Raw genomic sequence first — 27,119 nt, forward strand, 5'->3', positions numbered from 1 at the left:
TCAGGCTGAGGGCAAAATATGATTGCTGGATGAATTTTTTTTCCAAGTATTTTGATCGATTTAAAGTTCAGCCTCCCCTTTCATTTATTGTCATATTCTCGCGATTGGTCAATTAGGATTACTTGTGCTTTTATTTCCTCAGTTGTGTTCCAATGGAAGTTTGATTACCCGCCTATCTGTTGAATTGTGATTTGTGAGTGGCTTTTCAATACCAAATTTAAGCCAATCGGATACATTTGAGACACAGAATGTGCACGTCACAACTGTGATGTTACAAAGAAAGTTTGATGTTACAAAGTAAGCGTGATGTGACACAGGAAGTTGACGTGATGGACAGGAAGTGTGACGTGACAGACGGGGAGTATGTAATGAAAGATAGGAAGTGTGACGTGACAGACAGGAAGTGTGAAATGAAAGACAGGAAATTTGTACATATGTAAAATAGTTATAATCGCTAAGCTGAGCCAAATAGACTTCCTCGTCAGAAACATCTTTTTTTTTATTTTGTTAGCTGGGTTCTGTTGATAAAAGTTTGTGAAACATTCTGCATAGTACATGCCTTTGTACAATTCGCAGAATAGATTCATAATGAGGTCAGCTGCACAGCACAGCATGTAAGCTCAAACTCAAATAACAACAACGACCAGACTGCAATCAGCTCCAGCTAATGGGAACTTCTCCAACCATCTGAATCAATTTGCCCAGTGCGAGCAACAACTCAAGGTAAAGAAAACATTAAAATCACAGAGAACATCTTTGTTTTCATTCATTTTCCTTTGAAATGCTTGACTAAATAAAAAGAAAAGTGAAACAAAATTTAATAGAAGGTTTGAACCAAAATGGAATATCAATAATACTCTTGTGTCTGACTGCGCCTGTTGTTTTCAGTTAATTGAATGAGCCCAAAGAACAATTCTCGTGATTGTCCTTGAGAAATCCTCGGTCTCTCTCCTTGAAGAATCTTGGTGGAGTGTTGCTCTCAGAGGGATGGTATTGGGTTCAAGGAGACCTTAAGTAGCTATGGCTCCAAAATCTTTCAGAAAAAGGTTGCCCTGGCAACACAGCATCAGTTCTTTACAACAAACTGTGCAAAAAAAATCAATTACCTACGGACCAAAGAGCATTTAATCACTAGGCAACAGAAATCATCCTTCAAATAAACAGCTTCACATTTAACCCCAAACTCTACAGCAACCTGTTGTCCAATGCATAAGAGTGTGAGTATGTGTGGCAAGGAGGATAAATGTTTAAATTTTTTTAACAGCCATTTTAAAGAATTATTTTTGTTTCCATCTTTCTCTAGGTTCCACCCACATCACACCTCATTTCCCACCTTGGCAAGATTCTGCAGCTTTTTATTCTCACCATCTGAAGGAGGGACATAGGGAGGTGAGGACATGGGAGACAATGTTAAAGACAGAAAGACTTGCATTCATACGGCGCCTTTCAGAACCTCAGGACATCCCAAAGCACTTTACAGCCAATGAAGTACTTTTGAAGTGTGGTCACTGTTGTAATGTAGGAAACGCAGCAGCTAATTTGTGCACAGCAAGCTCCCACAACAGCAATGTGATAATGACCAGATAATTTTTTTTTAAGTGATGTTGGTTGAGGGATAAATATTGGCGGGAGAACTCCCCTGCTCCTCTTCGAAATAGTGCCATGGGATCTTTTATGTTCACCTGAGAGAACAGACGGGGCCTTGGTTTAACGTCCCATCTTGTTCATATTCATACTTACCAAAAGGTGGATGTACAAGTGCAGTTTGTGAGTGGCTGGGTTGTAGCCAGGCCTCTACTGATGGCCATGTCAGAGAGACGTACATATCTTTTTTTCTCTGATTTTGCCTCCCTCTCGATGGGATTTTGCCCCCCACCCACCATCACCTCCGCCCCACAACTGCCTCCCTAGAACAGCTAGCTGTGACCAAGAAATTAATGGGTTTAGGGTCATGGACAAAGTTTCCCTATCTTACTGTTCCAGGGAGTAGCTACAATTATCCTGACAGAGTACTAATTGCTGCAACAAGCAAATATGCAAAAGAACAGAAGCACAATTAAAACAAGGAATAATACATAGATAAAATGCCATTTGTATACTACCTGCAGGATACACTAGCTGAACCTATTTGATAGCACCTCCCAACCTTGCAACTTCTGCAAGAAGGATAAGAGCAACAGTGCCATGGGAATACCATCACCCCCGCAAATGCTCTTCCTAGTCACACATCATCCTGACTTAGATATATATCACTGTGCCTTCATCGTCACTGGGTCAAAATCCAGGAATTCCCTACCTAACATCGCTATGTGTGCATCTTCATCACACGGACTGCAGCGGTTCAAGGTGTAGCCCCACCACCAACTTACCAGGGCCACTAGGGATAGCCAATAAATGCTGGTTTTGCCAGCGATGCCCACATCCCGAGTACAAACAAAGTAAGATATGCGCGACAGATACATTAACATCTGAATGAGAAAAACAAATCATGGACTTGCCCAAATTTATAATTCTAGATTTCTAGCTTTCCAATTGAAACAAAATAGTGGTATAGGTGGAAAGTGCATGGAATTTAAACACAGGTAAACTAAGCTGCACTGTTGTAAATCAAAACCAAGGTTATAATGTATCCTGTGCAATGTTCCCTGTAATTATTTTTGGTGCCGCACGGCCCCTTTAAGGGGTTGCACAGGTCATTCAAAATGCCGTGCATGTACAGGTGCAGCATCCAAAATTCGGAGTTCCAGACTCCAGACCGATTGGTGGCAGCGTCGCCCAGAATCCGGACCTGCCGACCTCGAGCCCTGCCGCTGCCTGGCCTCGCCACGCCGCTGCAGCTGCCCTTACCTCGTCGTCCCGCTCGCCGCCGCTGCCCTTACCTCGGGGCCTCCTCACCGGCCTGCCCAAACACCTCCTCTGCGACAGGGCCCGCCGGCCCGAACAACACCTCCATGGCGGGGCCCGCTTGAACAGCTCCTCCATGGCGGGGCCCACCTGAACAACTCCTCCATGGCGGGGCCCGCTCGAACAGCTCCTCCATGGCGGGGCCCGCCCGAACAGCTCCTCCATGGCGGGGCCCGCTCGTACAGCTCCTCCATGGCGGGGCCCGCTCGAACAGCCCCTCCATGGCGGGGCCCGCTCGAACAGCTCCTCCATGGCGGGGCCCGCTCGAACAGCCCCTCCATGGCGGGGCCCGCTCGAACAGCTCCTCCACAACGGGGCCCGCTCGAACAGCTCCTCCACAACGGGGCCCGCCCGTACAGCTCCACCTCGGCGGGGACCCCCCTTTCTGACTTTCAGAAATTCAGAAATACCCGAATCGGGGCTCGTGTGTTTCCGGATTCGTGACATCAGGAAGACGATCCAAAGTCCGGAAAAGCGCGGAATCCGGAACAGCCTCGGTTCCGAGGGCTCCGGATTCTGGACAGTGTATCTGTACTGGTTTTGTATTGAAAAGCCGGCTGCGTGGGTACCCTTGGCCGCACAGCTTAAAGGGATCTTTGCTCCTAGGTGACCTCTTTCATGTTTGCGATTCACATGTTTGGTCTTTTCCACTCAGAAAGTATATTTGTGTATGCAGCAACTGGTAAATACAGGATAAAAATGTCCCGTCATGACAATCTATCCCAGAACCATGGAACTCCAGCCTCATAGCAGAGATAGCTGAGAGCCTATCATTAGGATAACAGAAATAATATGAAAGTGTTTTATAATGTGGATAGGGTATATAAGAGAGGGAATGGTTGCTTCCTTTTCAATTTTAAGAACATAGGGTTCGAAGTAGACCATTTGGCCCATCAAACCTGTTCCTCCGCCTTATTAGGAATAGCAGCCTTATTTTGTCAATCCCCATTTCCTGTCCTTTCTCCCTAGCTCGTAGTGCCTTTGTTTCCCAAGTCAGTACTGTGAGCTCAAAGTAAAGTGCGAACTTGATCTTTTATTGCGAGTTGCCAGAGTGCCTCTCCTGCCTGTGAGGCCTCCTTAAGTACCTGTTCTCCCAAGGGATTATGGGATCCCTTGGGACTCCAGGTGATGAGCTCTCTGGTGGCTGTACAAGGTAAATATAAGTTTACATATATAACAACACTCCACCCCAAAGTCAACAGTGTAACTATTTACAAGGTGAGACGATCTGGGGCCCTTTTTTCCTTGGTTGATCGTCTCAGTGCAGATGCTGGTATTGGTGAACCGTCTGTTGGACCCTCGCTGGGCTGCTGTGCAGCTGGCCTTGCTGGGCTGCCTGGTGTAGTGAGTCCTGCTGGGCTGCTGTTGATGATGGGTTCTGCTTCGTGGCCAACCGTGGTGTCGGTTGCCACTGGTGTGTATGTTGGGGGGTCAAAGACGGTAGGGTCCCAAGTGGGTTGCTCAGGATAGTCCGTGAATCTAAGTTTGATTTGGTCCAAGTGTTTCCGGTGAATAAATCCATTTGAAAGATTGACCCGAAACACCCTGCTCCCCTCTTTGGCCACAACAGTGCCGGGAAGCCACTTGGGACCGTGTCCACAATTCAATACAAATACAGGATCATTGATTTCAATTTCATGTGACACATTTGCGCTTGTATGTACTTTGTATATGTTGAAGCCGCCTGCACTCTACCTGTTCATGTAGATCAGGGTGAACTAACAAGAGCCTTGTTTTAAGTGCCCTTTTCAAGAGAGTTCAGCAGGTGGAATCCCAGTGAGCGAGTGGGGTCTCGTGCGGTAACTAAGCAGGCTCGGGATAGGTGAGTCTGCAGTGAGCCTTCAGTTACCCTCTTCAAGCCCTGTTTGATGATTTGCACTGCTCTCTCTGCCTGACCATTGGATGCTGGTTTGAACAGGGCAGATGTGACATGTTTGATCCCGTTGCGGCTCATGAATTCTTTGAACGCGGCACTGGTAAAACATAGCCCGTTGTCGCTCACAAGGACATCGGGTAGCCCGTGCGTGGCAAACATGGCCCGCAGGCTTTCATGTGTGGCAGTGGACGTGCTTGCCGACATTATCTCACATTCAATCCATTTAGATTACGCATCTACAACCGCAAGGAAAATTTTACCCAAAAGCAGGCCTGCATAGTCGACATAGACCATGGACTATGGTTTGGAGGGTCAAGACCATAAACTTAGTAGCGTCTCCCTGGGTGCATTACTTACCTGTGAGCATGTGTTACATCTGTGCACGCAGGACTCTAAGTCCGCATCCATACCAGGTCACCACACGTGGGATCTGGCTATCGCTTTCATCATTACGATGCCTGGGTGGGTGCTATGGAGGTTACTGATGAAGGTGTTTCTGCCCTTCTTGGGAACCACTACCCTATTTCCCCACAGAAGGCAGTCTGCCTGTATAGACATTTCATCTTTGCGCCGCTGGAACGGCTTTATCTCTTCCTGCATTCCCACTGGAACACTGGACTAGCTCCCATGAAGCACACAGTTTTTAACTCGGGACAGTAGCGGGTCCTGGCTCGTCGGGCTGTGACGGGTGATTGCTCACTCTCAAATGCTTCCATAACCATGACTAAATTGCTCACTCTCAAATGCTTCCATAACTATAACCATCAGCACAGTTTTCTGTGCCTGGCCTGTGGCGGATGGCGTAGTTGTATGCGGACAACATGAGCGCCCATCTCGGGATGCGGGCCGATACATTAGTATTTATCCCCTTACTCTCGGAAAACAGGGATATCAATGGCTTATGGTCAGTTTACAATTCAAATTTTAGCCCAAACAGGTATTGATGCATTTTCTTTACCCCATAGACACATGCTATTGCTTCTTTTTCAATCATGCTGTAGGCTCTCTCAGCCTTAGACAGACTCCTGAATGCATAAGCAACCGGTTGCAATTTCCCAAAATCATTAGCTTGTTGCAATTCACACCCGACGCCATATGACAACGCATCACATGCTAGTACATGGATCATACAACAGAAGCGATTTGTTTGAGCATAACAATTTTCTAGCTTTTACAAAGGCATTTTCTTGGTTTTTGCCCTTTACCCATTCATCTCCTTTATGCAGTAAGGCGTGTAGTGGTTCTAACAGTGTGCTGAGACCCGGTAAGAAGTTACCAAAATAGTTCAGTAGTCCTAGAAACGACCGTAGCTCCGCTACGTTCTGCGGCCTCAGTGCATTCTTGATTGCCTCCGTCTTCGAATCGGTGGGCCTGATGCCGTCCGCCGCGATTCTTCTCCCCAGGAAATCCACCAGGTGCCAGGAAAATGCACTTCGAGCGTTTTAACCTGAGCCCCAGGCGGTTGAGTCGACGAAGAACCTCCTCCAGGTTATGCAGATGCTCGCTTGTGTCCCGACCTGTAAGCACGATGTCGTCCTGGAAGACCACGGTGCGCAGGACCAACTTCAGTAAGCTTTCCATGTTTCTCTGGAATATCGCTTACGCTTCCAAACGGGCATCTGTTATAAATGAAGAGACCTTTGTGCGTGTTGATGCAGGTGAGGGCCTTCGATGATTCCTCCAGTTCCTTCGTCATGTAGGCCGAGGTCAAGTCCAGTTTCGGGAACGTCTTTCCTCCCACCAGCATAGCGAAAAGGTTGTCGGCCTTTGGTAGTTGGCATTCGTCCTGCAGGGAGAAACGATTGATAGTTACTTTGTAATCAACACAGATTCTGACGGTGCCGTCTCCCTTGAGGACAGGAACGATCGGACTGGCCCACTCGTTGAATTTGATCGGCGAAATTTTGCCCTCTCGTTGCAGCTGGTCTAGCTCGATCTCTCCCCTTTCTCTCATCATGTACGGTACTGCTCTCACCTTGTGATGGATGGGTCACGCCCCCGGAATTAGGTAGATCTGCACTTTTGCTCCTTGGAACTTCCTGATGCCTGATTCGAACAGCGAGGGGAACTTGTTTAAGACCTGGGCACACGAAGTGTCGTCAGCGGACGAGAGCGCTCGGACGTCATCCCAGTTCCAGCATATATTTCCCAGCCAGCTCCTGCCGAGCAGCGTGGGACCATCGCCCGGTACCACCCAGAGTGGTAGCTTGTGCACCACTCCATCGTAGGAGACTTTTACTGCCGATTACGGGGATCAGTTCCTTTGTGTAAGTTCTCAGTTTTGTGCGAATTGGAGTCAAGACTGGCCTTGCTGCACCACAATTTTTCAAAAGTGTTTTTGCTCATAATGGACTGGCTCGCGCCTGTGTCCAACTCCATTGACATTGCGAGTCCATTTAGTTCAACCTTCAGCATTATCGGGGGACACTTAGTGGTAAATGCATGCACCCCATATACCTCTGCCTCCTCGGTCTGAGGCTCTGGTTCGTGGTGATCTGCTGTGGATCTGTCCTCTTCTGCAACATGGTGGTTTGCAGGATTAACAGGATTAGCAGCTCGCCTGCACATAGGTTGGAGGTGTTCCATTGTTCTACAGCCCTTGCAAACGTACCCTTTGAAGCGGCATGAATGGAAACGATGATCACCCCCGCAGCACCAACAAGGTGTTAATAGCTTTGCATTCATCACCCTTGATGGTTGCCTCTGAGACATCTGCAGACGTACAGCTGCAGGCATGTGGGGCCTGCCCTGTACTTTGCGATTAGAAAACAACATCACTTTGTTCACAGTATTTGTAGCAGCACTCGTGTGCTGAGAAATTTTCTTAGTATTGTCACTGGTGGCAATGAACGCCTGGGCTATCGCTATGGCCTTACTCAAGGTTGGGGTCTCTACAGTCAAAAGTTTGCGAAGTATCATTTCATGGTCAATGCCAAGTATGAAAAAGTCTCTGAGCATGTTCTCCAAATGTCCTTCAAATTCGCAATGTCCTGCAAGGCGTCTTAGCTCGGCGACATAACTCGCCACTTCCTGGCCTTCAGACCTTTTGTAGGTGTAGAATCGATACCTCGCCATCAGAATGCTTTCTTTCGGATTCAGATGCTCCCAGACAAGTGTACACAAATCATCGTACGATCTCTCTGTGGGTTTTGCTGGAACAAGCAGATTTTTCATGAGGCCATACGTTGGAGCCCCGCAGACGGTGAGGAGAATCGTCCTTCGTCTGCCGGTGTTCGCTTCTCCTTCCACCTCATTGGCCGCTAAGTATTGGTCGAGTCGCTCCTCGAAGGTTTCCCAATCATCTCCCTCCAAGAATTTCTCCAGGATGCCCACTGTTCTCTACATCGTTGGGTTCATTATCTGTATCTCGTCGCCAGTTGTTAAGTATGAAGAAAGACTTTGACTGGATACTGTGAGCTCAAAGTAAAGTGTGACCTTGGTCTCCAGAGTGCCTCTCCAGCCTGTGAGGCCTCCTTAAGTTCCTGTGCTCCCAAGGGATTATGGGATCCCTTGGGACTCCAGGGGATGAGCCGTCTGGTGGCTGTACAAGGTAAATACAAGTTTACATATATAACAGTATCTATCTCCCTTTAAATACCTCAACTGATTCAGTAGACTTCTGCAGCAGTGCATTCCATAGTCTCACTGCCCTTTGTGTAAAAATAAAATATTCCTGGATTCACTTTTAACCTGGTCAGCTCAAGTTCTGCAATGTGCCATACGCTGGATTCCCCTACTTGAGGGAAGAATCATTCTCCATCCAGCTTGCAAATTCCTTCATTGTGTTAAACATCTCAATCGCATCACCCATTAACCTCCTCACCCTCAGTGAATATAACCTAAATTCACCGATTCCTTCGCATTGTCCAGTACCTTTATCCCAAGTAAGTCATTGCTGAACACTCTCCAACACACACAATGTATTCTTCGTAAGATGTGGCCATTGAAATTCCAAGGAATCGTGCATTGCTCACTCTTGACTGCATTATTTGTGGAGCATTTTAGAATCATACAATGATACAGCACAGAAGGAGGCCATTTGGCCCATCTTGCCTATGCTGGCTCTTTGGTAGAACTATTTAATTAAACCACTCCCCCGCTCTTTCCCCATGAGCCTCTAAATATTTTTCCCTTAAAGTAGTTATCCAATTCTCTTTTGAATGTTTCTCTCACCTTTGCAGGCAGTGCAGATCACAACAACTCACTGTGTAAAAAATAATGTTTCCTCATGTCGCCTCTGATTCTTTAGTGAATCATTTTCAATCTGTGTCCTCTGGTTACCGACCCTTCTGCCACTGGAAACAATTTCTTCTTATTTACTCTATCAAAAGCATTCGATTTTGAACACCTCTATCAAATCTCCTCTTAACCTTTTCTGCTCTAAGAATAACAACCTCCGTTTCTCCAGTCCCTCTGCATAACTGGTGTCCTGATTCTCTGGTACCATTCTGGTAAATCTCTCTGCACCCTCTCCAAGGCCTTGGCATCCTTCCTAAAGCGTGGTGCACAATATTCCAGCTAAGGCCTAACCAGTGGTTTATTAAGGTTGAGCATAACTTCCCTGCTTTTATACTCCATTCCTCTATTAATAAAACCAAGGATCCCATAATCCTTCTCAACTTGTCCTGCCACCTTCAAAGATTTGTATACACACACTCCCAGGGGTCTCTCTGTTCCTGTACCCGCTTTAAAATTTCTGTGACTGACAAAATCACCATCACTAGCAAGGGAGCATTATGACAAGGATGCCAATTAAGTTGGCCAAGAGGGCACAAGCTGACAGATATAAATATGGAAGCAAAAACAAAATACTGTGGTTGCTGCAAATCTGAAATAACAGAAAATGCTGGAAAGCAGAAAAGCAGGTCAGGCAGCATCTGTGGAGAGAGAAACAGAATTAACGTTTCAGGTCGATTAAGGTCACAGCCAAGGAGGTAAGTGATTGGTGAGTAGTTTTTCTTTTCCTTTATCAGTAGGTAACCTTTATCATTGTTGTTCCCAAATTAAGTTATTCTAGGGATTAAGTCATGGCAGGAGAGCTCGGACATGTGTCATGCTCCTCCTGTGCTATGTGGGAACTCAGGGACACTTCCAGTGTTCTTGACGACTACATATACGGGAAGTGTATCCTGCTGCAGCTCCTGACAGACCGCATTGTGGCACTGGAGCTGCGAGTGGATTCACTCTGGAGCATCCGCGATGCTGAGGATGCTGTGAATAGCATGATTAGTGAATTGGTCATACCACAGGTAAAGGTTACGCAGACATATAGGGGATGGGTGACCAACAGGAAGAGCAGTGGAAGGAAGGTAGTGCAGAGGTCCCCTGCGGTCACCCCCCTCCAAAACAGATACACTGTTTTGGGTACTGCTGGGGGGGATGACTCACTAGGGGAGGGCAGCAGCAGCCAAGTCCATGGCACCGTGGGTGGCTCTGCTGCACAGGAGGGCAGGAAAAAGAGTGGGAGAGTTATAGTGGTAGGGGATTCTATTGTAAGGGGTATAGATAGATGTTGCTGTGGCCGCAACCGAGACTCCAGGATGGTATGTTGCCTCCCTGGTGCAAGAGCCAAGGATGACTTGGAGTGGTTGCAGAACATTTTGGAGGGGGAGGGTGAACAGCCAGTTGTCGTGGTGTATATAGGTACCAACGATAGAGGTAAAAAACGGGATAAGGTCCTACAAGGTGAATTTAGGGAGCTAGGAGTTAAATTAAAAAGTAGGACCTCAAAGGTAGTAATCTCAGGATTGCTACCAGTGCCACGTGCTAGTCAGAGTAGGAATCGCAGGATTGCTCAGATGAATACGTGGCTTGAGGAGTAGTGCAGAAGGGAGGGATTCAAATTCCTGGGACATTGGAACCGGTTCTAGGGAGATGGGACCAGTACAAACCGGGCGATCTGCACCTGGGCAGGACCGGAATCAATGTCCGAGGGGGAGTGTTTGGAAGTGCTGCTGGGGAGGGGTTAAACTAATATGGCAGGGGATGGGAACCTATGCAGGGAGACAGAGGGAAGTAGAATGGGGGCAGAAGCAAAAGATAGAAAGAAGAAAAGTAAAAGTGGAGGGCAGAGAAACCCAAGGCAAAAATCAAAAAGAGCCACATTACAGCAAAATTCTAACGGGGCAAAGTGTGTTAAAAAGACAAGCCTGCAGGATCTGTGTCTCAATGCGAGGAATTCCATAATAAGGTGGACGAATTAACTGCACAGGCAGCAATTAATGAATATGATATAATTGGCATTACAGAGACATGGCTCCAGGGTGACCAAGCTGGGAACTCAACATCCAGGGGTATTCAACATTCAGGAAGGATAGACAGAAAGGAAAAGGAGGTGGGGTAGCGTTGCTGGTTAACGAGGAAATTAACGCAATAGTAAGGAAGGACATTAGCTTGGATGTTGTGGAATCTATATGGGTGGAGCTGTAGAATACCAAAGGGCAGAAAACGCTAGTGGAAGATGTGTACAGACCACCAAAGGTTGGGGACAGCACCAAACAAGAAATTAGGGATGCGTGCAATAAAGGTACAGCAGTTATCATGGACAACTTTAATCTATATATAGATTGGGCTAACCAAACTGGTAGTAATACATGGAGGAGGATTTCCTGGAGTGTATTAGGGATGGTTTTCTAGACCAATGTGTCGAGGAACCAACTAGAGGGCTGGCCATCCTAGACTGGGTGATGTGTAATGAGAAAGGACTAATTAGCAATCTTGTTATGCGAGGCCCCTTGGGGAAGAGTGATCATAATATGGTAGAATTCTTTATTAAGATGGAGAGTGACACAGTTAATTCAGAGACTAGAGTCCTGAACTTAAGGAAAGGTAACTTCGATGGTATGAGATGTGAATTGGCTAGAATAGACTGGCAAATAGTACTTAAAGGGTTGACAGTGGATAGGCAATGGCAAACATTTAAAGATCACATGAATGAACTTCAATAATTGTACATCCCTGTCTGGAGTAAAAATAAAACGGGGAAGGTGGCTCAACCGTGGTAACAAGGGAAATTAAGGATAGTGTTCAATCCAAGGAAGAGGCATATAAATTGGTCAGAAAAAGCAGCAAACCTGAGGACTGGGAGAAATTTAGAATTCAGCAGACGAGGACAAAGGGTTTAATTAGGAGGGGGGAAATAGAGTATGAGAGGAAGCTTGCCGGGAACATAAAAACTAAATGCTAAAGCTTCTATAGATATGTGAAGAGAAAAAGATTAGTGAAGACAAACGTAGCTCCCTTGCAGTCAGAATCAGGTGAATTTATAATGGGGAACAAAGAAATGGCAAACCAATTGAACAAATACTTTGGTTCTATCTTCACGAAGGAAGTCACAGATAACCTTCCGGAAATACTAGGGGACCGAGGGTCTAGTGAGAAGGAGGAACTGAAGGAAATCCTTATTAGGCGGAAAATTGTGTTCGGGAAATTGAAGGCCGATAAATCCCCGGGGCCTGATAGTCTGCATCCCAGAGTACTTAAGGAAATGGCCCTAGAAATAGTGGATTCATTGGCGATCATTTTCCAATAGTCTATTGACTGTGGATCAGTTCCTATGGACTGGAGGGTAGCTAATGTAACACCACTTTTTAAAAAAGGAGGGAGAGAGAAAATGGGTAATTATATACCGGTTAGCCTGACATCAGTAGTGGTGAAAATGTTGGAATCAATTATTAAAGATGAAGTAGCAGCGCATTTAGAAAGCAGTGACAGGATCGGTCCAAGTCAGCATGGATTTTTAAAAGATAAATCATGGAATTTTTTGAGGATGTAACTAGTAGAATGAACAAGGGAGAACCAGTGGATGTGGTGTATTTAGACTTTCAAAAGGCTTTTGACAAGGTCCCACACAAGAGATTGGTGTGCAAAATTAAAGCACATGGTATTGGGAGTAATGTACTGACGTGGATAGAGAACTGGTTGGCAGACAGGAAGCAGAGATTAGGGATAAATCGGTCCTTTTCGGAATGGCAGGCAGTGACTAGTGGGGTGTCGCTGGACTCAATGCTGGAATCCCAGCTATTTACAATATACATTAATGATTTAGATGAAGGAATTGAGTGTAATATCTCCAAGTTTGCAGATGACACTAAGCTGGGTGGCGTGTGAGCTGTGAGGAGGACGCTAAGAGGCTGCAGGGTGACTTGGACAGATTAGATGAGTGGGCAAATGCATGGCAGATGCCCTATAATGTGGATAAATGTGAGGTTATCCACTTTGGTGGCAAAAACACGAAGGCAGAATATTATCTGAATGGCGGCAGATTAGGAAAAGAGGAGGTGCAACGAGACCTGGGTGTCATGGTACATCAGTCATTGAAAGTTGGCATACTGGTACAGCAGGCAGTGAAGAAAGCAAATGGCATGTTGGCCTTCATAGCAAGAGGATTTGCGTATAGGAGCAGGAGGTCTTACTACAGTTGTACAGCGCCTTGGTGAGGCCACACCTTGAATATTGTATATAGTTTTGTTCTCCTAATCTGAGGAAGGATGTTCTTGCTCTTGAGGAAGTGCAGCGAAGGTTCACCAGATGGATTCCTGCGATGACAGGACTGACTGAAGAAAGACTGGATCGACTAGGCTTATATTCAATGGAATTTAGAAGAATGAGAGGGGATCTCATCGAAACATATAAAATTCTGACGGGACTGGAAGGTTAGATGCAGGAAGAATGTTCCCGATGTTGGGGAAGTCCAGAACCAGAGGATACAGTCTAAGGATAAGGGGCCAGACATTTAGGACTGAGATGAGGAGAAACTTCTTCACTCAGAGAGTTGTTAACCTGTGGCATTCTCTACCACAGAGAGTCGTTGATGCCAGTTCATTGGATATATTCAAGAGCGAGTTAGATATGGTCCTTACGGATAAAGGGATCAAGGGGTAGGGAGAGAAAGCAGGAAAGGGGTACTGAGGTGAATGATCAGCCATGATCTTATTGAATGGTGGTGCAGGCTCGAAGGGCCGAATGGCCTACTCCTGCACCTATTTTTTATGTTTCTATGACCCTTTGTCAGAACCCGTTCTGATGAAAGGTCATTGCCTCCACAGATGCTGCCTGACCTGCTGAGATATAAACATGGAGCCGGTATCTCTGCGATTGACAGTGTGGAGTTTATGGAGAAGATGATTCTGTCATTGAAAGAATTGATGTTATGAGGCAAACAGCAGTGTCTGAAAGAACGGGCAAGTTTTAAAATTAAACATTAATGACTCATCCAAACCGCTGACGCACAAGTTCCAGAGTAACTGCAGACACGGTAATGGCTTTTCCAGTGAATTTCTTTCCACATATCCCACAGTGACTAACCATCATTGAAAGTTATTGCTGGACTCACAAACTGACAGGTAGAATGCAAAAGAGTCAGTCCGAACAATTTTAAAACAATATATTGCAATGTTTAAGTAAGCAAAGCGAAGATTGTAATTTTTCCTCTGCAAACCTGTAAGAATTACTAGTTGCTCAACACAATTATCATATAATTGATCTCCTGTTCACTATAATAAAAGTAACTGATACGGCCCTGCAAGGTTTCATTTGGGTGAAAAATCAAACTTAGCAAAGTTGAAACTTTAATTCTCCTTTACTGTGACCTCCTTTCGACTCCAAATCCACGTCCTTCACGTGTCTTGCAAGCTAATCAGTACTTTAAGCCACAGACGCTATAAAGTCTATAAATGATATGTGTTATTTTCAGCAGAGACTTTGGGGAACAGACCTATGTTTCTTTAGCTAATAGCAGACAAGGAGCAGCAGTGAAAGCTAGATTAGCATTGTGATTTAGTTTCTATGAAACCTCACAGACGAAATGACACTGGCCACCTATAAGGTTTTGTTTCAGTCAAGCAATCTGCTCTTTGCAAATGCAGCACGATAGGTTTGCTCATGGGAAGCAATGGAGAGCCCTCCAAATGATGTGGGAGAAACAGGAACAGACAAAAGCAAAACGTCTCTAATATCCACTTTCAAACTGCCTACCATCAGTCCTTCAATATTAACAGCAAGAATCTTCAAAACTTTGTACAAAAGAGAGAAAAAGAAAAAGATTTGCATTTATATAGCGCCTTTCATGACCACCGAACGTCTCAAAGTGCTTTTCAACCAATGAAGTACTTTTGGAATGTAGTCACTGTTGTAATGTGGGAAGGTGATGATGGATCGAGAGACTAGCTCTTTCTGGCTTGGGACTAGCCAATGCTTTGTTGGAAAACTACTCTTTAACCAAAAGACATAGATTTCAAACAACCTTGGTGCCAGATGACCTGGATGAACTAAACTAAGCATTAATCTTTCCAACGGGGCTTCAGTGTGTGAAATTAGTTTGGATAAGATTTTGGAAATGATCTAGGGAATAAGATTTGTATTGGTACAAGAATGAGATTAGCCACAATTTTAGGTGAGATTGGAATTAAGGGAACAAGACTGATGAATGAATTTGGGTCAGGGTCTATCAAAATTGATGGTCCGACCGCCGGCTGCCACAGAGTTTTCTCAGCGGTTTCCCCATTTTTTCGGCGCTCTCCCCTCCATGGGAAATTGGTGAGGCCCTCACACCGGCGGTTTGGATGGACCGCTGGGGAGCATCCATTAGCGTGTGCCGGCGTGCAATGCCGAACAATGTCCTCCCGCCCGAGATTCATCCAAGCAGTCCTCCGTTCCTGCAGGAGCAAAGACTGCCGCATGGAAGCAAGTCTTAGCTGGACGGTAGGTATGAAAACCTGCAAAAAAAGGTAAGTGAGATTTTTGTCTTTACTTCTTTTGTAGCGATTTTGTGTGAAAGGGTCCTTTGAAGGTTTGGTTTGTTTTTTAATTTTTGAACATTTTTTTTTTGTGTGTTCCCCCCTCCCTGGGCCCGACTCCAGCCTCGGCATAACTTTCTCTAGGATTGCATTTGCCAACCAGAATCACACCTACGCTCATTTTTGCCGCCGGGCACTTTTTGCCTTTTTTGACCAAACTTCCGCCCAAAGTACTGTCAGGATCTTAGCGGTCTTTTCAACGGTATATTGGTGGAACTTGCCTTTGATCAATTGCGGCCCCTATGTGTTTGACATGAAAAATATTTATATTTGCGGTTGGGATGAGCACTATTGAAACTTTCATTTTGGAATAATTAGTATTTAATTGTTAATACCTTTAATCCTAAAGTCATATTTTGACTTTCATTTCAGTCAGGTTTCTTTTGTCAAATTCTCTGAAATCAACTGGCAAAATATAAATTTCAGACTGATATACCAGGTGGGTTCTTTCTGGATTGGCGGGCTAGGATGAACTGAATAATCTGCATTGTCTGAAGTCAACAGCTGAATATTTCTACCTCAGATTTAGCTAATATAAAGTCTTCCAAAACTGAAGAAGGACATTTGAAAAACAATGAAAAACATTTAACGGGAAGTACATGAGGGAGAAAGGAATAGAAGGCTGTGTTGATAGGGTGATATGAAGATGGCTGGGAGGAGGCTCGTGTGGAGCATAAAGACCGGCATGGACCAGTTGGGTCAAATGGCCTGTTTCTGTGCTATAAACTCTATGTAATTATATGTAATAACATTAGTTTACAGCATCAGCAGATCTCTCGGGTCCCAGCTGTAGTCTTTATTCGCTTTCTGCTACGATCGTTGCTTCTTAACTGAAGGGCATCGATATCGAAGTGGCAGCTTGGCTCAGTGGTAGTGCTCTTGCCCCTGAGTCAGAAGGCTCGAGGTTCTGGCGCTCCACCAATGTTTAAGTGCATAATCCAGACTGACACTTAAGTGACGTTCTGAGGCAGTATTTCACATTACTGGAGGGTATTGTCTTTCAGCTGAAATCTGAAACCAATGTCCAGGCAAACTAAATATCCTATAATAAAAACAGAAAAAGCTGGAAATATTCAGCAGGTCAGACAACAACTGCGGAGAGAGAAACAGAGTTAACATTTCAGGTCAGTGACCCTTGGTCAGAATATTTTAGAATCTCTGACGAAAGGTCATTGACCTGAAACGGTAACTCTGCTTCTCTCCCCACGGATGCTGCCTGACCTGCTGAGTATTAACAGCATTTTCTGTTTTTTAGTTCAGATTTCCAGCATCCGCAGTATTTTGCTTTGTGTAAAATAATCCTATGGTGTCTTTTTCAGAGAAGAGCAGGGAGATCTCCTGGTGCCCTGGGCAACATTCAACCCTCAAATTATCCACTCATTGATTTATAGAGCCTTGCTGCGGTCAAATTGGCTGCTGCATTTGCCTAAAGAAAAAACAGTGAGTACACTTCAAATATCCTTTGGGATCATGAAAAATGCTATATAAATGAAGTTCTTCTGTTCTATCAGGAAAGTTTTGTTATTTAATATACATAATTACCAGTAAAGGTTCCAGAAGAGTATTCATTTTTCTTCAGCACATGAAATCATCATCAATCATAGGCTGTCCTTGCTTCTATGAGAGTTCACAGATGTTTCAATGAAGGACCCAATGTTCCAGGCCTGAACTCCAGTTGAGGGGGTGGAAGATGCCTGTGCATGGATTTTTTTAACATGTGGTGGCCGAGCTAGGTCTTGGTCTAGTGGCAAGGATTAACCAGGACGACTGGAGACCAGCTCTGCTGCACGGACCTCGTGCGCGCATATCGCAGTGTGGGCTGGCCCGGGCTGCCCCTGGGCCCTCGGCTCTCCTGCGCCCCGTACCCTCATTCGCTGCACCTCCAACACGAAATATAATGTGGAGCAATTACAGGTCAACCCATTAGCCACCATCCACCTTTGACTCACTACCCTTGGCTCTAGAATACTCACATAACATGGTTGGTGATGTTGGTGATATCTTGAGAGGTGGAGAAAACTCTGTCCTGTCCCATTTTCAACAAAACACAACAAAGGGGCTACATTTTTGAACCTTGGTCTCTGAGTGGCCAGAAGATACGTCCCCAGTCCCTTCCAAGCAACGCACCTTGCTTTTCCAATGAACTAAATACCAAATACCAATCGATTCCTCGTAAAGTGAGGAAGAAAGAGTGACGACTTCCTTGGGATGTCTCCAAGCATTTTACATCCAGTAAATTACTTTTGTGCCTGTACTGTAGGCGAATAAACTCTCTTGTTAAAGGGGCAGTCCTGGAACCAAAGTCTATATTTCAAGCTAAACATTTGTGAGGAGTTGTCAAATGGTTCCTGTGATGAGAGAATATAAGAATTAGGAGCAGGAGTAGGCCACATGGCCGATGCCTGCTCCACCACTCAATAAGATAATCTCCATAAATCTAGGCTGACACTCCAGTGCAGTGCTGAGGGAGTGCTGCACTGACGGAGGTGCCGTCTTTCGGATGAGACGTTAAACCGAGGCCCCGTCAGCTCTCTCAGGTGGACGTAAAAGATCCCACGGCACTATTTCGAAGAAGAGTCCCGGTAGCCTGGCCAATATTTATTCCTCAATCAACATACCAAAAATCAGATTATCTGGTCATTATCACCTTGCTGTTTGTGGGAGCTTGCTGTGCGCAAGTTGGCTGCCGCATTTCCCATATTACAACAGTGACTACACTCCAAAAGTACTTCATAGGCTGTAAAGCGCTTTGAAATGTCCGGTGGTCGTGAAAGGCGCTGTATAAATGCAAGTCTTTTCTTTTTATATCCCTTCATTTCCCTAGAATTCCAAAACTAGCAGCTTTGAATATACTCAACGACTCAGCATCCACAGCCCTCTAGGGTAGAGAATTCCAAAGACTCACAACCCTCTGAGTGAAGAAATTCCTCCTCATCTCAGTCTTAAATGGCCGACCCCTTATCCTGAGACTGTGTTCCCTGGTTCTAGACCCTCCAGTCAGGGAAAACAACCTCTCTGCATCTACCCTGTCAATCCCCCTCAGAATCTTATGTTTCAATGAGATCACCTCTCATTCTTCTAAGCTCCAGAGACTCTAGGCCCAAGAAAGAGAAAGGTAGAAGGATAGTCATCAGGTCAGAAATGGTGCACATTTATCACGTTTGTAGATGAAAATTTTAACCAGGGCTTATAAAATAAGTTGTTGCAATCTAATAATAATTCATTCTATGCTGATGATTTGATTGGATCCTTGAGTTATAGTGCCACAGGAAACATTCTGAACTTGTCTTTTTCATACCTTTTCACATTCTTGAATATTTAAGATCTTTAACTACTTACTTTAATACAGAAAGCAGTAGTAAATAAACCAAGATGTGGTACGAACTGTTTAACATGCTAAGATAAAGTGAAAAGTTTTTTGAAAAACGAACCCGGGTAATCTTGTGGTTACTCAGAGTAAAAAACAGAGGGTCTTGAGCCCATGGTGGTGAGGAACACGTATTCAAACTGCATAAGTAGACCAGTCATGGGAATGCTGAACTGGGTACAGCATCAAGGGTCAGCTGTGCATTGGATACAGAACAAAGGGTGCGTGAGTAGGCAAATGCAGTCGCCAATTCATGCACAGCAAGACCCAGTGAACATCAGTGAGTTATACCTGCTGTCCTTTTTTAAATAGTGACATGGGATCTTTAACAACCATCCTTCCCACTAGAAGGGCCCTTGCTCTGATACAAAGGTTGACACTTCTGACCAATCAGCACTCCCTCAGTATTTCAGGAAGGTTTCAGCCTGCACTTCAGTGCTTAATTCCCGAAAAGAAGCCCTTGAAGAGCTATATGCTCGCTGGTGCGATCAGCCTGTACGATGATGGTGGTTGCTCTTTGTGGTAAGCATGCCTTTGAGGGGTCAGAATGGAAGTGTGCTAATGAGCTTAGCATTTTACATCTTTTGTCAGTTATCAATAATTCAATGCGATGGCTGGTCTCATTAAGTTCTTTTCACATTGCTGCAGGAGTGGTAACTATCATAACTAAGAGATGACATGATTTCACATCAAGGGCTTTGGATGCACGCTCAGACAAATAACACCTCCCAAACCCGCGACCTTACCACCTAGAAGGACAATGGCAGCGGGCTCACAGGAACACCACCACCTCCAAGTTCTCCGAGTCACACACCATCTTGATTTGGAAATATATCGGCCGTTCTTTCATCGTCGCTGGGTCAAAATCCTGGAACTCCCTAACAGCACTGTGAGAGTGCCTTCACCACACGGATTGCAGCGGTTCAAGAAGGCAGCTCACCACCTCCTTTCAAGGGCAATTAGGGACGGGCAATGCAGTGACGCCACATCCCATGAATGAATAAAAAAAACATTGCAACTATCACATAAAGGCCAACTGATGAGTATAGTGATCCAAGACACATGACGTGTCATATATATGTCAGCAAACATAACTCACTCACTGCTGGGATATCCTGCTAAGTCAGTTGAGTTCAACCCCACAGAAGCTGCACAGCTCTTGTAAGATCATACCTGGAGTAATGCTTGCAGTTCTGATTGCAATCTGGACCCCAGTAGAAAAAGGAACTTGCAGTGCCATAGTGCCTTTCATGACCTCCCGCTGTTGGTTGATGGATAAGTATTTGTTGAACTCCCCTTCCACAGGACCTTTAACGTCCACCTGAGCAGGTAAACAGGGCCTCTGTTTATCATCTCATCTGAAAGACAGCACCTCTGACAGTGCAGCACTCCCTCAGCACTGCACTGGGAGTGTCAGCCTAGATTTTGTGCTCAAGTCTCTGGTGTGGGACTTGAACCCACAACCTTCTGACCCAGAGGCAAGACTGCTACCCACTGAGCCACAGCTAACACATGCTTAACCAAATATTGTAAAGAAACATTAAATACAATCACAAAGTGCGCGGTGACAGGAAACAGCAAATTACCTTGCTGCCTGAATGACACCACTTTCTGCCACAGGCTTTAGATAGATTTCCAATATATGCCTCCGGAAGGGAGGATTTCCCACCCAGAGTGTGCAATTGGAGAATTACCCTGATCGTGTATAGGAGATTAATTAACTACCAGTACATAAAAGGTTTGCCGTCAGTAATTACAACAGGGAGTCACTGTAACTAAAGATTTGTTACCAGTTTTCAAAGTTAAACGTTTTAGAAGCTTCACCAATGGCAAAGTGTCAAGGTGTCAGCCTGTGATTCAGTGGATAACCCTCTTGCCTCTGAGTCAGAAGGTTCAAGTCCCACTCCAGAGACTGGAATTCAAGCTTTAGACACTCCAGCTGAGGGACTGCTGCAAAGTCAGTGGTGTGGTGCAGTCTTTTGGATGAGGATTTAAACTAATACCTTGTCTGCGCTCTCAGGTCGAAGTAAAATAATATTTAGTCACGGATAGAAGGTGAGAAAGAATCACTGATTGGGTGAGAGTTAAGGATTCCTACCATTCTATTTTACAGGTGTATAATCAATCACTGCAAATAAAATATTGGTCAAAATATTTAGATTGCAATACACCAGTAGCTGTAATTTATAATGTAGGTGTATTCTATTCCTACAGCTATAATTTAAAATGAAGGAAAATTATTTCTTCAATCCATAATTTAAAACTGGGAGTGATTCACTCCTACAGTGATTCACTCCTGCAGGGTCTGCTATTGCACTATACATCATAAACCCTGACTCGTCTCTGAATTTATGCCATTACATTATGTCGGAGACAGTGCCAGTTTGTGGGTTCAAGTCCCACTCCAGAGACTCGAGCACATAAACCTAGGCTGTCACTCCAGTGAAGTGCTGAGGGAGCGCTGCATTGTCGGAGGGCCTGTCTTTCGGATGAGACGTTAAACCGAGGCCCCGTCTGCTCTCTCAGGTGGATGCAAAAGATCCCATGGCACTATTTTGAAGAAGAGCAGGAGAGTTATCCCCGGTGTCCTGGCCAATATTTATCCCTCAATCAGCATCACAATAAAACAGATTATCTGGTCATTATCACTTTGCTGTTTGTGGGAGCTTGCAGTGCGCAAATTGGCTGCCGTGTTTCCTACATTGCAACAGTGACTACACTCCAAAACGTATTTCATTGGCTGTAAAGCGCTTAGGTCATGAAAGATGCTACATGAATGCAGGTCTTTTCTTTTTCTTTCAAGCTATTCATGGAAGTAATGAATTCTGGCACTGGGTTTAATCGGTTTGTCTGATCCACACGTACCACATACCATCTGCCGTTGTGTGCATTTGTCATGATTCTCCCTCCTTCGTGGGAGGAAGTCTGCACCCTGGCGAAGGCAGCATAGCCAGCAGAGTGAGGAAATAAAGAGCTCGCATTCATATAGCACTTGCCACATCCTAAGGACGTCCCAAAGTGCTTCACAGACAATGAATTATTTTTGAAGTGGAAGCAAATCTGGCAGCCAATTTACACACAGCAAGATCCAACCCATAGCACAAATGATCACTTCAACTGTTCTGAAACTGTTGCTCCAGCAATTTTCTTTTGGCCACGATACTAGAAGAACCAGCTGCTCTTCTTCAAATAGTGCCATGGGATATTTTATGTTCATCCACACAGAGAAACGAGGGCTCGGATTAGCATCGCACCCGAAAGACATCTCCTCTGACAATGCCGCGCTCCCTCCACTGCACGGGAGTAACGTCCTAGATTATGTGCTCAAGAGTGCGGCTTCAAAGAAAAACCTATCAAGCGAACCAAGCTTACATTGCACATTGCTCCCATTTTCATCCCACTCTGACTTGCAACGCTGTAAAGCAGACATGGCTCAATAGGTAGCACGCTTGCCTTTGAGTCAGTAGCTCGTGGGGTTCAAGCCCCATTTCCGAAACATTGAACACAAAATCTAGACTGACACTTCAGTGTAATACTGAGGGAGTGCTGCACAGTAGGAGGTTCCATCTTTCAGATAAGACTTTACATTGAGGCCGTGTCTGCTCCCTCAGGTGGATGTAAAAGATCCTATTAGAAGTAGAGTTCCACATTCTATGATTTCCTATGGTGTCCTGGACAATATTCTTCCCTTGACCAACATCACTCAAACAGATTATGTGATCATTAGTGGCTGCCAGCATTTCCTGCATTACAACAATGACTATACTCCAAAAGCACTTCATTGGCTGTAAAGGGCTTTGGGGCATTTTGAGGTTCTGCTATATAAATGCAAGCCTTTCTTTCTAAAAGCAAAGGAAATTTACAAAAACTGCAAAACCAGCCTCAGTTGACATGGCGTGAATCATATACTAACACAGAAAATAGCAATCACACGATTGTAAAAAATGACATTCTTTATTTTGACTCTTAGCCAGGTTTGACTATTCTGCATAGAGCTGGGAAAAGAGCAAGTTTATGATTCAATCTCGTCTTCGCTTATCCCCAAAGGTTATTATAGTTAGAGCAGAATAGCTCGTTGTGAACCGTAAGGGTTCTTGCAGATGCTTATTCATCTCTCGCTCCCTCTATCCCAACTGCTGACATCTTAATTCCAATTCTCTCCCTCTGTCGCTCCCTCTCATGTCGTGTTCCCAACTGCCTGATGCTTTCTATCCATACAACTTGTTTTTGAGCAGGTGGTCTTGTCTTTAATTTTAATGCAAACCGGGGTTTGTCTATTTCTGTGAGAGATGTTATTTTTCCATGCAGTGTTGTGAGATTTACAAAGAGCAAAATCGAATTGATTCAAACTCCGATGGCTCCATAAAATATGTTCAACACCACCGGGAAGCAGAAGAGTAGCAACCCTAACTATAAAAAATATATAACGACAATCTGCGTTTATTGAACGCCTGTAACATAGTAAAACATTCCAAGGCACTTCACAGGAGCGCATGTAATCAGAGAAAAGCTGACACCGAGCCAGAGACGGAGACATTAGGACAGGCTTGGTCAAAGAGCTGGTGAGGCAAAGTGTTTTACGGAGGGAATTTCAGAGCTTAGGGCTCAGATGGCTGAAGGCAGGGCTGTCAATGGTAGGGTGAAGGAAGTGCTAGATGCACAAGAGGTCAGATTTAGAGAAACAGAGTTCTTCGGGGATTGAGGGGCCTGAAGATTTTACAGAGATGATATGTATAAATCTATTAATATTATCTGATAACTGGGAACAGGCGAATGCCTCCAAATACATGCAGGAGGAAAAAAAACAGCACAAAAATTAATAAACCAAAAATCTGAAAATCATAGAATTATACAGCACAGAAGGAGGCTGTTCAGTCCATCGCATCTGCTGCTGAAAGGGAACAGAAAACCCTATAACAGAGAAAGAGCGTAATAAAATAAATGGGCCCTCTCTAGAAGCTTACATTCTATTTGTAACAATCTGCATTAATACAATTTTTAAAGGCTGTTTGCCTGGGACTTGTCCTGACCATGCCCAATCCCCGCCTCCTCTTCAACTAACTCAGAATCACGGAAACAGGCCATTCAGCCCAACCACTCTGTGTTGGTGTTTATCCTCCACTAGAGCAGTAGTCCTAGTCCCATGTGCCCGCCCTGTTCCCATGACCCTTCATCTTTCCTTCAACCATCTGCCTAACCTAACTTGGGGAAGTTACCAGCTTCATCACACAGGTCAGCTGCAGGAACTTAGACTGAGCTACCTCTGCAGAACAGAGTTAAAACAGAAGTCTCTTTAGGTCAGGGTAGACTTTAGAAATGGAGTAATAAATTGGCCAGGTAATAGGAAATCCAGCAGTAATAGTTATACTCATAGAATCATAGAAAATTATGACGCAGAAGGAGGCCATTCGGCCCATCTTGTCTGTGTCGGTCAAAAAAGTTACCTAGCCTAATCCTACCTTCCATAAGAACATAAAAAATAGAAGCAGGAGTCGGAGATTTGGCCCCTCGAGCCTGCTCCGCCATTCAATAAGATCATGGCTGATCTGATGCTGGCCTCAACTCCACTTCCCTACCCGCTCCCCATAACCCTTCACTCCCTAGCATTCAAAAATCTGTCTATCTCCATCTTAAATACATTCAATGACCCAGCCTCCACAGCTCTCTGGGGTAGAGAATTCCACAGATTCTCAATCCCATTCCCTGTGTTCTGAACAAAGGCACTGAATTTCTTTTTTAAATCAAAATTAATGCAAAACAATACTGAAAGCAGGTCCATCCATGACTCTGTGCATTTGTCCAGTGAGACCCTGAGCCATCCATGACGAGGGACAACCCCAGGTTTGATCTCTGGCCTTTGCTGATGTGGCTCACATGTCAACGATGTTACAGGTGCTACAGTTGGCCTCATACCCTTCCTGTGTTAAGGAGATCGGGCAGGGTTCCTATTCCTGGCAGCTGCTCTGCAACTTCTGCTGTGAATGTGCATACACGAACAGGCTTGTCTGAGACGGCCACCATGGTCAAATAGTCCAATGGCATTCACTATCAAAATCTCAAACCTGAATAATGGCCCTTTGGGCCTAGTGCCAAAGGATGACCATATCCCAGCTAGGGGACCAGCACCTTTGGAAAAGAAATTGAGAAATCTAACACAAACCCCAACCCCTATTACAACAACAGCAACAACAAAATTATAGCTTGTATCTACATAACACTTTTAACGTAGTAAAATGCCCCAAGGTGCTTCACAGGAGCATTATAAAAGAAAACTTTACACCGAGCTACATAAGGAGATATTAGGGCAGATGACAAAAAGCTTGGTCAAAGAGATAGGTTTTAAGGAGCGTCTTAAAGGAGGAAAGAGGTGTAGAGAAGCGGATAGGTTTAGAGAAGGATCTCCAGAGGTTCGGGCCTTGGCAGCTGAAGGCACGACCACCAATAGTTGAGTAATCAAAATTTGAGGATGCTCAAGAGGCAAGAATTCGCGGAGTACAGATATAAGAACATAAGAAATAGAAGTAAGAGTAGGCCATTTGGCCCCTCGAGCCTGCTCCGCCATTCAATAAAACCATGGCTGATCTGATCATGGACTCAGCTCCACTTCCCCGCCCGCTCCCCATAACCCTTGACTCCCTTATCGCTCAAAAATCTGTCGATCTCCACCTTAAATATATTTAATGACTTAGCCTCCATGGCTCTCTGGGGCAGAGAATTTCATAGATTTACAATCCTCTGAGAGAAGAAATTTCTCCTCATCTCAGTTTTAAATGGGTGGCCCCTTATTCTGAGACTATGTCCCCTAGTTTTAGTTTCCCCTATGAGTGGAAATAACCTCTCTGCATCCACTTTGTCGAGCCCCCTCATATGTTTCAATAAGGTCATCTCTCATTCTTCGGAATTCCAATGTGTATAGGCTCAATCTATTTTAAAAGTCAACCCCCTCATCTCCGGAATTAACCGAGTGAACCTTCTCTGAACAGCCTCCAATGCAAGTATATCCTTCCTTAAATATGAAGATCAAAACTGTACACAGTAATCCAGGTGTGGCAAATACAGAGACCAAAACTACACGCAGTACTCCAGGTATGGCCTTACCAATATCCTGTACAGTTGTAGCAGGAGTCTCTGCTTTTATACTCTAACTCCCTTGCAATAAAGGCCAACATATCTTGGAGGGTTGTGGGGCTGGAGGAGATTACAAAGAAAAAGAGGGGCAAGGCTAAGGAGGGATTTGAAAACATCAATGAGAATTTTAAAATCGAGGCGTTGCTTAACCGGGAGCCACTGTAGGTCAGGGAGCACAGGGATGATTGGTGAGCAGAACTTGATGTGACTTAGGACATGGACAGCAGGGTTTTGGATGACCACAAGTTTGCAGAGGGTAGAACATGGCAGGCCGGCCATGAGACCATTGGAATAATCAAGTCTAGAGGTAATAAGGGCTTGGATGAGGGTTTTAGCAGCAAATGAGTTGAGACGGGGCGGAGTTGGTCGATGTTACGGAGTTGAAAGTAGGCATCATAATGATGGCGCAGAAATGTGGTCGGAAGCTCCTTTCGGAATCAGATATGACACCAAGGTTGCAAACAGTCTGGTCAGCTTCAGAGAGTTGCCAGGGAAAGGGATGGAGACGGTGACTGGGGAACGGATTTTGTGGCGGAGACCGAAGACAGTGGGCTGGACTTTCCAGTCCTTTGCGCCCCGGGTCTTGCTCCGGATTGGTGTGAAATGAGGTGGCGAGGTCTCCTGCGTCTGGCGCGAGCTTCGGCTCGGGTTTTGCTGAGGCGCTTTGCAGCACCGACGGGAGGAGCTGCGCCGGGTGTGCAAAGCCTCTCATTTCAACACCATCCGAGTTTTGACTCGAACCCGACCTGTACACCTGGAATCACGCCTCGCAATGACCGCCTGGGAAACCAGAGTGGTCCAACCATGCCGGCAGGACTGAGGAAAGGTAAAGTTCATTAAATTTTTTTTGCGATTTATGTTGTGGGGTGGGTAATGTTTTGGCAATGTTTTTGTGTTTTTTTAAGGTTTTTTCAACTTGGCTTTGATGGACATGACCAGATCAGAGCATGTTGAATATCAGGAAGCGGCAAGTTGCCTCCTGCTTAGTCTGGCTGCCAGGTTTCCCATTGAAATTTTCAAACACATAGAGTCAATGTGCCAACCCTGG

At 45.1% G+C, this 27,119-nt stretch overlaps 1 protein-coding gene and 1 long non-coding RNA gene across 7 annotated transcripts in view; one reads left to right on the top strand and one right to left on the bottom strand.

The window, feature by feature from the left end:
* The window catches only part of LOC139239229 (sodium/calcium exchanger 3-like), a 519,976-nt gene that overhangs the window by 82,724 nt on the left and 410,133 nt on the right, over window positions 1–27,119 (bottom strand). The window lies entirely within an intron of this gene.
* On the top strand, window positions 545–19,824 carry LOC139239230 (uncharacterized). The gene is made up of 4 exons (XR_011588620.1): window positions 545–723; window positions 1,304–1,389; window positions 16,896–17,016; window positions 19,592–19,824. It is a non-coding gene; the product is annotated as an uncharacterized lncRNA (long non-coding RNA).

This window comes from Pristiophorus japonicus, chromosome 26, assembly GCF_044704955.1.
Source record: "Pristiophorus japonicus isolate sPriJap1 chromosome 26, sPriJap1.hap1, whole genome shotgun sequence".
In the NCBI taxonomy this organism is placed as follows: domain Eukaryota; kingdom Metazoa; phylum Chordata; class Chondrichthyes; family Pristiophoridae; genus Pristiophorus; species Pristiophorus japonicus.